Source organism: Condylura cristata, unplaced genomic scaffold (genome assembly GCF_000260355.1).
Source record: "Condylura cristata isolate star-nosed mole 26May11 unplaced genomic scaffold, ConCri1.0 scaffold00013, whole genome shotgun sequence".
NCBI lineage: Eukaryota > Metazoa > Chordata > Mammalia > Eulipotyphla > Talpidae > Condylura > Condylura cristata.
The window spans coordinates 5,165,091-5,175,380 of NW_004567114.1; the positions used below are offsets into that span (position 1 = coordinate 5,165,091).

A 10,290-nucleotide genomic window follows, 5' to 3' on the forward strand; every position below is an offset into this window, starting at 1 on the left:
AAAAAAAAAATCTAAATGTTCAATGTTTGTGTTTAATGAAAACTTTGTTCTGATATTCAGTATTAAGAATGCCTGTATTTTTCTTCAGCAACTGGTGTTTGTATCTCATCACCATAATTTGTATTTACCCTTAGAATACAATTACCATTAGAATACCATGAGTAAAACTGATAGCCATCCAAGAGCTCTACACAAAAATCCAAACCTACTGTACTTATGATAATCACAACTCAGAAGCAACCTGGTAAGGTAGAAATAAAGAAAGCAGGGATGATTTCACTTTCCACTAGTTCTATCACTCTGCTTTCACATGTAACTGGGTATATACTCTCTGCTTTATGTCAGATGGCAAAGTCAGAATTTTAATATTATAACAATAAAGAAGAGTTTCAACAGATAATGTTTTTTTAAAGCCAACACTCAAAGGTTCTCCTTACCAATGCTAGGCTTTCCAAGACTCTAGTCAGATATTTTTCCTGACTCTAATCAGATATTTAGGTATTAGAACAAGAGACTTATTGTGTGTGACTGTGGGCTGTTTATTTTGCTACGTGTTGTCTCAAAAGTTTAGGCATCCAACTTAACAAGTGGGTACACTCTAAAACATCAAAAGCCATCTTAGGACAATAATTATAAAGCAAACTAAGATTGTAAGATTAGTTAAGTGTTGCTGAGTCATCACACATCCAAAGAATGATCAATCTTTGGATATATTAAGCTAGTAACTTTTTTCAAGTCAGTAAGAAAAGAATGGCCTACAGTAATCCCCCATTACCTGTGGCTTCACTTTCCATGGTTAGGATGTAAACAAGTAATCATACATGGTCAAAAAATATTACAGAAAGTAAAATAGTTTTAGAGAGGCCACATTCACACAACTTTATATTGTTATACCTCTCCTGTTTTATTATTACATTAATCTCTTGATGTGCCTAATTTATATAAAAATTAGACTATCACAGTTATCTATGTATAAGGGAAAAGTGTATATAGGATTCACTACTATCTACTGTTTAGGCATCCGGGGAGTAGGAGGTGGGGAGTTGTTGGTCCCCTGCTCATAAGGGGGGGACAACTATATTCAAACAGCTTTGGTGTAGCCACAATAAATCTAAATCCCAAATGCTGTAATATTTCAACACATTAAAGAAAATGAACATTATTTTTAGAACCACATTAAAACTAATCACAAAAGCCATACACAAAAACAGATCTGCCTGCATAAAAATAATGCAACTTATATATTCCAAAGATGTAGCAAAAGCAATGTTAAAGAAAACAAAAGTTTACTACAAATCAGGGAAGCAAATTAAGACCATTTTTCTGCCACACTGGAGAAAACTAATATACTGGCAATAGTGTAACAAAATGAGCAATAACCCAGAGTGACAGAATGAACTTGGTACATCATTTTAAAAAGCAATCTGCCAATACTCATCAAACTTATAAATACAAGTAGTTGTATTTGACAAGTTTATGTCTCTCAACTTCATCTCTAGTGACCTATCTTAGAGAAATATTAGGACACAGGATTTAAACTGGAGGTGAAACAACCTTTTGATTCTAACACATTTTTAATGTATAAAGAATACATAAAATTCAAGCTTCTAGTTATTCCTGTAACAGATACATGATGGACTAGAAGACAGGTCAGATGTGGGCCTAAATAAAGCAACAATAGCTTGAAATGAGCAGTCTCTCATTTAACCCCGATAAACTGGGCAAGTTTGGTATTTGTAAATACCTCCCCTGACCCAACAGTTTCTGGGGAAACTTTCCCATAGGAATAGGGCCAAAAGATACCCAAGGCTGTGCATTGGAACACTGTATACAATGCCCAGAACAAAATGAATACCATTAATATCCATTAATATAGGACAGGTTGTGTCCAATTCTTACAATGTAATACTATGCTACATATACACACATATATAAACAAGTGAGGTGTTTATTACAGACAGTAGTAGCACAGAAAGATGGTCACACTACGCCAGGTTAAAAAAAAAAAAAGCTGTTAAACAATTATGATACTAACTAGTACTTATTAAAATCTCAGTGCATTTCAGATAATGTATCAAGCATTCAACATTATGACCAATTGTTCCTAACTCTATTAAATTAATTGGCCAAGATATGAATCCAGGCATCTATCTATAATCTAAACATCTATGTTACAATGCCTCTATACATGTCACAAGATAGTCTTGTACCTTTAAAAATTACCTGTGTATTGTCTATATGTGCATAGAGACACACCCAAGCTTGGTATTAGATGGGAGGATTTTATTTTTATAAGTTTTGTTTCAATCTATTTAATTATTTTTAAAATAAACATTGGTACACAAAAGTTGAAAATCACCTAATTTTACCACTCACCATCAAATTAAAACAATGGTAGTCAGGAGGCTAAAATCACTACCCTAAAATCTTTCTGTGGCAGCTAGGAACACCAAACAAGTGCTCGATTTAAAATACTTTTTCATTATTAGCTAAAAATAGTCTGTTCATCAAAGCATAGTATTTCAAAGTCAAAGAAAACAAGAGTTTAAAAACAAAATTTTCCATGCAATCCTTTGTAATTAAAACAGTAAATACAAAGAAGATTGTACATACTGCTTCAGAAAACTGTTAAGGCATCCAAGGTTTTCAAACTTAATTCAATTTTCCTAAAAGCACTTTTTTCTCATTTAATTTATGCTGTAATTTACCAAAATCCTAAACATGCAAGAATAGGCAATAATGCTAAGTATATAAATATAATAGGCAAGGATGCTAAAACTGGGAACCCAAAGATTATCCCTGTTCTCAGTGACTATCTTAAAAGTTAGTGTGAGACTGATCTTTAAACAAGCCAGCTAAGGAACAGCTTATGGACATGCATACATAAGACTGGACAGGAAAGGCACTGCAGGGACAGTCTAAGCAGGTGACTCACACAAAATGGAAAAGAAAATAAATCACTAAAGCGGCTTTCCTAAACAGTTAATACTGCAAGACACTGTACCCCAGTTTAAGCACAGCTCATTCTGACATGAAGCCCTGACTCCTCGCATTGGACACTTGGAATATGCTGTGGTCCAACTTACTAATTGGAACAAGTGGCTCATTTTACAGCTATCAGCCAACAGAAAAACGCTTTAAGTCATTCCTCCCTAGTTCAATTTTAGTCAAGTTAAAATTGAAAGCTCAACTTGCCTGACAGTTTTCTTCGGAAGCACATCAGAATAACTTGGTGAATTGTTCAATTCACCACAGTATATTTACTATTAAGGCTTTAACCTTAAAACATAAGGTGACCATTCAGAATGAGAAGGCTGGATAGGAAAAGGAGTAAGAGATCTCTCTAAGTATCTGAATGTGCACTAAATATTCTTAGCAGAAATAATATAATCTCTTTAACAAAAAGTTTAACATTTTAGTTATACTAGTAGCTTACAGTCAAGCAACGTATTAACTCAATGAGAAATTATTCTAAGGATGGCAACACACTGCCCTGCTATGTGTTCTGTGTAAGTGAGGTACTAAACACGTAACTATATTCTTAAAATACGTATTCCAGGTACTTCATCCAGCCAATATTTTTTTTTTAAAGATTTATTTATTTATCCATACAGAATTGGGGTACAGGCCAGAGATGCGGAGGGTGAGAGGATTCACCAGAGACAGAGTGGGAAGCAGAACAGGCAGATCGACAGAAATACACTGCTGAGGGGAGCAGCGGGCAGGTCAGGAGAGGTCTGCCGTGCCATGTGGATCTCCTCCAGGGCAGGCGGGAATCGAACTCATGCGGAAGTGACGTTAGCTTCTCAGTGCTGTGCTTTAACCCGCTGTGCCACCAGGGAGGGCCCCCAGCCAATATTTTAGTAAGCAGCAGCAGCAGCAGAACTTCAAACAAGGTGAAAAGACAATTTATGCTAAAACGGAATAACTTAGGATGAATTCCAAGGCCGAATTTTGTAAATGCAAGGTAATTAGAATGAGAAATAATACCCACTATTCAATTACAAGAAAGCCAAAGTTCATTTTCCATCCTTCCCAAAGGGTACTTCCAAGTGCCCTTATGCCCTCTTCTCTAGAAGGGTCAGGAAAAGTTAAAAATGTAGCCAAACCTGGACTTCATTGGTGGTGCAGGTGTTAAAGTCTCAATGCTATCGAGCTATCACAGCCACTATTACATGAGTTCGAACCTCTACCAGGGACCGAACCAAGCTGACCCAGAGGGTGCAGCAGACCTCTCCTGTCTCCCCACTGCCCCCCTCAGCAGTGTGTATTTCAGTGTATCTGTTTGTTCTGCTCCCAACTCTATCTCTGGTGAATCTTCTCACCCACCCCTACACTTCTGGTCTATACCCTAGTTATTATATGCATACATAAATAATAAATCTCTAAAAATTTTGCCAAACCACAGCACTCCTGCATCAATTTACCAAGGGCAACTTGAAAATGAAGGAAATGTAAAGAGAGAATCTGAAAAGGTACAAAAAGGAAAGTCAATATACAAGTCACTCTCATTTTTATCTTACTTTGCATTTTTGACAACGTGAATGGGCAACTCTTCATGAAGCAAGTCTATGGGTACTATTCTTCAAACAGAATGAACTCACTTCCTGTCTGTTTCACAATTAGTCAAAGTACACATACACACACACACACACACACACACACACACACACGGTTCTTCCGTTATAGCTTTTATACAATGCATCCTGCAGTAGAGTAAAGCTTTTATATGCACTAAGAAGTAAAAAAAATAGTGTGACTTGCTTTAAAGCAACATTGTTTATGATGATCTAGAACAAAACCCACACTTCATATACACTCTAAGCATATTACAAATCTTACCAGTATAAAAATGAGATTCAAAGGCTCCACACACACACACAAAAAATTGATCATGGAAATTAATTTTATTTAAGACATGTAAAAAGACTTCAACTGAGCTGCTCAAAAATTCCCAACAATGTGTATAGAAGACAATACAGTACCAGAATCAGAACAGAATTTGGAACCCAGAAATTAGCAGCTTCAAGACTTAAAAAAAGTCTTACTTTCACTCTCAATTTAACCAACTTTAAGGAGAACTAAGGCCTCTTACAATGTTGCTGCTTTGGGAATCATGAATTGAGATCGTGCAATTATTAAAAGTTGCAGGACAGTCTTTTGCAGCAACTTGGATGGAGCTGGAAAAGATCATGCTTAGTGAGATAAGCCAGAAAGAGAAAGAAAAATACCGGATGGTTTCACTCATAGCAGGAGTATAATGGACCAGGCGAGAAAATAACAAAAATAATGAACAACCATATACCAGAGACATTTTGCAGGGGTAGAGTGGGGAACGGAATCAAAAATGGGGGTGGGGGGTGGGGAGGGAAGTGCACGGGATTATGGTGATGGCACACGGGTGACAAGGTGATGGGAAACCCGCGGGGATTACAATTGAGATGGGGAAAAAATGTACAAAATAATGTAAAAATAAACTTATATATAAAAAAAAGCAAAGAAAAAAAAGGTGAAATCAATAAACACCATGAAGGCATTACCCTTCATGGGTAATCACAATAAAGACAGCAAGGAAGGAAAAAAAAAAAGTTGCAGGACAATCAGAACAGAATTAAAAACATGTCTCCAAAAGGGAGAAACCCACCAAAAATGAGAAATAGCAAGAAATCCACATGGCCTCATTTTAGTTGAAAGCAGCTTTTATAAGCATGCCAGGATACAACTGAAGGTAAAACGTAACTGCAATATTAACTTAAAGGTGGCTTAGTTAACAAGGAAAACAATGTCCTGACAAATCAAAGCTCTTCAAAGTCCTCTTGTCACAGTCAGAAGCCTTTCCCCAAAAGGAAACAGAAGCAGGTACATAAATTTCCTCAACTCCCAAATCTTCTCCCAACTACTCCATCTAAAAGTATAAACTAAAAACAATTTTAAGGTAAAATGCATTTCAAATCCATGAACATTTTTACTAAGCAGCAGACAACTCACTACAAAATCTCTAAGTCCTAAAATCTTCAAATCAAAACCTCAGAAGTTATTTTTCTTCAAGGTCAACTAATACTGCTTTTCACAGGAAACAAAAAATGTTTTTAAATATGTGTGTCCACACCTCCAGACTGTTTTCAGAAACCACCTTACTGCACTGGCATAACCACTGAAAACACCAGTGTGTGTTGGGGGGCGGGGACAGCTATTAGCTATCATACTACAGCAGCCCTAAAGCGTTTTCTAACTTTTTGGCCTTAGGACCCTTTTATAACTCATAAAATTTACCAAAGATCCCAAAGAGCTGATATATATTTTTTAAATATAGGTATGTGCCAATGTTTACATTAGAAATTATAAATGGGGTGGGCCCTCCCTGGTGGCGCAGCGGGTTAAAGCGCAGCACAAAAAAAGCTTAAACTACTTCAGCATGAGTTCGAAGCCCTGCCTGCCCTAGAGGAGATCCACATGCCGAGGCAGACCTCTCCTGACCCGCCCACTGCTCCCCTCAGCAGTGTACTTCGTCCATGGGCCTGTTCTGTACCCCACTCTGTCTCTGATGGATCCTCTCACCCTCCCCATTTCTGGCCTGTACCCCAGTTCTGTATGAATAAATAAATCTTAAAAAAAAATTATAAATGGGAAATTTTTGTAAATATTTACTCACTCAAGTAACAAGCTATTAATAACTTTAAAAATGCTTTCCAAAACAAGAATAAGAATGGCACTGTTTTACTTTTTATGAAAATCTCTTTAAATTCTGACTTAGTCACAGCAAGATTCTTGAATCTGCTCCTACACTCAATAATCCCTTTCCATAAATTGTTTTGGTAGATTACGTATGAAGAAGATCCAGCATCACACCGTATTATTAGTTAAACTGAGTCTACATTTTCAAATAATTGAATGTTCCATCAAAACTCCAGAAGTGGTAATTTCTTAATGAGAAGCTACAGTATAAAAGCTGAACCATGTGTACTACATTGCACTGAAATTCACTGGTCTATCTTCTACATTCAGTGTGCCTTTTAACCATGGAAGATGTTATTACATCATGATTGGTAGATTGAAAAATGTGACTTTGCTGAATTATGTACATCTTCCAAATGTTGACATGTTATCCCACATGGAAAAAAACCTACACTTATTAACTATCACCATTAATCTAACCAGAAACATCAATTAGGAAGTTGTCAAGTTCAGAATGGCAGAAACAAGCTGTCCAAAATCTGAAATTTTGCTTGAAGTCTCAAATTTTATCCTGGCACAAGAACCACCAATAGGATCTCTTAAAAGTGGCAGGCTCACCAGTCGAGCAGGACTAGTTCATTAGTTGTTCTTTCAGGTCAAGCAGAGCTCCTTGAATAAAACACTAGTTTAGCTCACAAATCAAATAGACACACATGCACTCTTCTCAAAACAAAAAACCACTCAGGCCAATTTTTTTAGTATAGTTTTATGTGTAACCTCCACTTCATATTCTCACAGCATATTTAAGAGACTTAACTCAAGGGTCAACTTAATGAAATTAACATGTTTTTTCTTGTTCAATAAGGACTTGTGTGTGTGAGAGAGAGGAAGAGAAAGAAAAGGAAGACAATGACTTCCTGCAATAGGGAGCCCAGTCCTTGATTCTTCCTAAGGCATGGACAGCACTACTGCCCACCGCTACTTCTTCACCACTGGTGAAAATGTCAAGAGAGTAAAAAAAACTATCACCTCAGTACTATTCTGAAAGTAGTATGCTTTTAGCTATTCAGCGCTACTTAGCCCCAGAAAGTATCACAGGGTTCCCACTCATTTTCCCTCAATCCACACACAAGACTACCACAGAATCTCACTATGAACCACTGTTAAATAGTATTACCATCGACCTACAGGTCCCAGTTCTACCTGTTATGAATATGTATGAAAATACTCGAATTCCCTTTTTTGTGGCAACCTGACAAATAGTTAGAAGTCACAGTTTTCCCCCACGTCAAGCTAAGTATCTCTTCCAATAATACCAACAAGTCTATGATTGTGGCATGAATGCTAAGTCACTGATACTAGTTACTCTTCTTAAAGTTTTATTAACACAAGTATAATAAAACTATGCTGACACAAATAATGACAGTAAGATAGAAAAAGGGAGAATTAGAATCTAGTTTCCCTAAATGCATGTACTTGGTATTAATGCCGTGGTTCTCAACAAGGTTTGACCCCAGGTACATCTGGGAATATCTGGAGACATTTCTGGTTGTCATTACTACATGAGAAAGGGAGTGGGGAGGGAAGACTTGAACTCTAGTAGGTAGAGGCCAGGGATGCTGTTAAACAATTTTCAATATACCAGATAGCCCCCTGCAAGCAATTATGTGGCTCAGTATCTCAAAATCTGTACACACACACACAACCCTGAATTAATGGATCCTGAGATGATCAAAATTTTGTGAAGCTTCATCATCACGGCTCTTAAATCATGCCAATCTTTCAATATTACTCACATAATAACATGATCTTTAAACAAAATATGGACACGGTTCACAATGTTTTATAATGACCTGAACTTCAAAAATTTATAGTGGTTTAATCCATTCTAACAACTCACCTACGCCCACTCACCTCACCTAATTTAACAAGACAGGTACACCAGCAATGAAGTGGAGGTCAAATTACAATACAATCTAGAAATAACTCAAAACACCAAAGAAAATAAATGAGTGTGACCACATTCACCAGAATATGCAAAACAAAGTAAGAAAATTAATGAGGAAGAAGGCACTCTAAGTAGGTAACCTTTGGCCGTCTTGCTGTTTACTTTAAAAGGATGAGAGTACCTTCAGAAGTAGAGGGGGACAGATAATGAAAACTGGTCATGTTCACATTTCAAGACACATGCAAAGGCAGGATCTGTGGGTTAGCTGCTGTCTTGACTGTCTTCCATTTTATACATTCCACCTAACTTCCAAAGAACTGAATGAAGCACTCAGATCTTTAATGGAAATGTATAGCTCCCTTTCTGCAAAGAATGCTGGAGAAAAGTAGGTGTAAAAGTACTTTTAATCCCTAGAAAGTCACAAATTATTTAGTTTATGTCTTCATTAAAGTCTTTTAAAGCACACATTTCCTATGGAATATCAATTTTTAATACTGACATTGTGGGAAACACATTTTCCAAAGCAGCAATAAAACGTGCGCTGAGGAAGAAGTCACATGGCATCACTGCAAACATTAAGGTTTATCTTAATTGCTGCTGAAATGTAAAATGGCACAAACATCTTGCTGGGGCTTAGGTTCTCCCAGCATCTCGGTCCATGCTATGAAATCAATTAGCATTCCTTGCAGATCCTCAAGGTTTAGACCTGCATATTTAATAAAAACTAACTTTCTCATTACTGAACTAACACACGTCATAAAGTCTCTCAACAAAATATCGGGACTGAATGAAAAAGAAGGAGCAGTAAGTTCCTTCCCATGTAAAATGCAGGAGATGTTTCCCAAGCCTATGTTACCGCCTTGTCTGTATGCACGCACGCACTTAATTTTTGAATTGCAAAATAATCCATTTGCAAAAAAATAAAAGTGTCCATAGTTTAAAATAAACTTTAAGTGCTATTACATATTAGCAGTCCAGAAATCATGACACCATTACCTCGCACTTAAGCGAAACTTCCAGGGTCAATTACATGCTTCATTTGGGGGCTACATAGATGAGTCAAACTCCGTCCCTCGTCTCCAAGGGGCACTCACACGGGCATCTTCAAAACTGAAGAATGCAACCTCACTCCTTAGGCCTCTACACGGCAGTGTGCACGCGGGGGAGGGGGCTGCAATCTACTCTGGTTCCCCACTCCATAACGAGATCTCAAATTACATCTCGTTCTTTGAAAGAGGAAAAACAAACTTTTTAATACCCAAGAAAGTACGACATAGGCCCAGTGAGATGAGAGGGTACAGCAGACTAACTTTTGAGTCCACAATCAAAAACAAAAGAAGGGAAAGTAGCCGGACGCGAATGGAGAAGGAGCGTGAGGCGATCCCAGCGAAACAAAACAGCGAGCGCGAAGCGGGCGCACCGAACGCGAGCGGGAGGGCAGCCTGGAGCGCGCCCCTTCTCGGGCTGGTGCAGGAGACCGGGGTCCCCCGCGCGGGGCTCGACGGGCAAAACCTGGGGTTTCTAGCTAGCGTCGCGCCAGCTCGGACGTGGAGGGGGGTGAACTCCGGCGCGCGATCTGGGCCAGTCGGAGCGGCGAGGAACGCGGCGAGGGACCCTGCCCGGGAAGCGGAGCGGCGAGCGGGCGGAAGGCGAGCCCCCAGCCGCAG

General features: G+C 38.2%; 1 protein-coding gene across 3 annotated transcripts in view; it reads right to left on the reverse strand.

Annotated features, from left to right (window-relative positions):
- The window catches only part of PAPOLA (poly(A) polymerase alpha), a 54,910-nt gene that overhangs the window by 44,054 nt on the left and 566 nt on the right, over positions 1 to 10,290 (reverse strand). The window contains exon 1 of one of the 3 annotated variants that reach the window (XM_012724550.1): positions 9,620 to 9,774. The exons of the other annotated variants lie outside the window; for them this stretch is intronic. The gene's annotated coding sequence lies outside the window, so the exon portion shown is untranslated. Of the gene's footprint in view, positions 1 to 9,619; positions 9,775 to 10,290 lie in introns of those variants that run through there. 3 annotated transcript variants of the gene reach the window in all.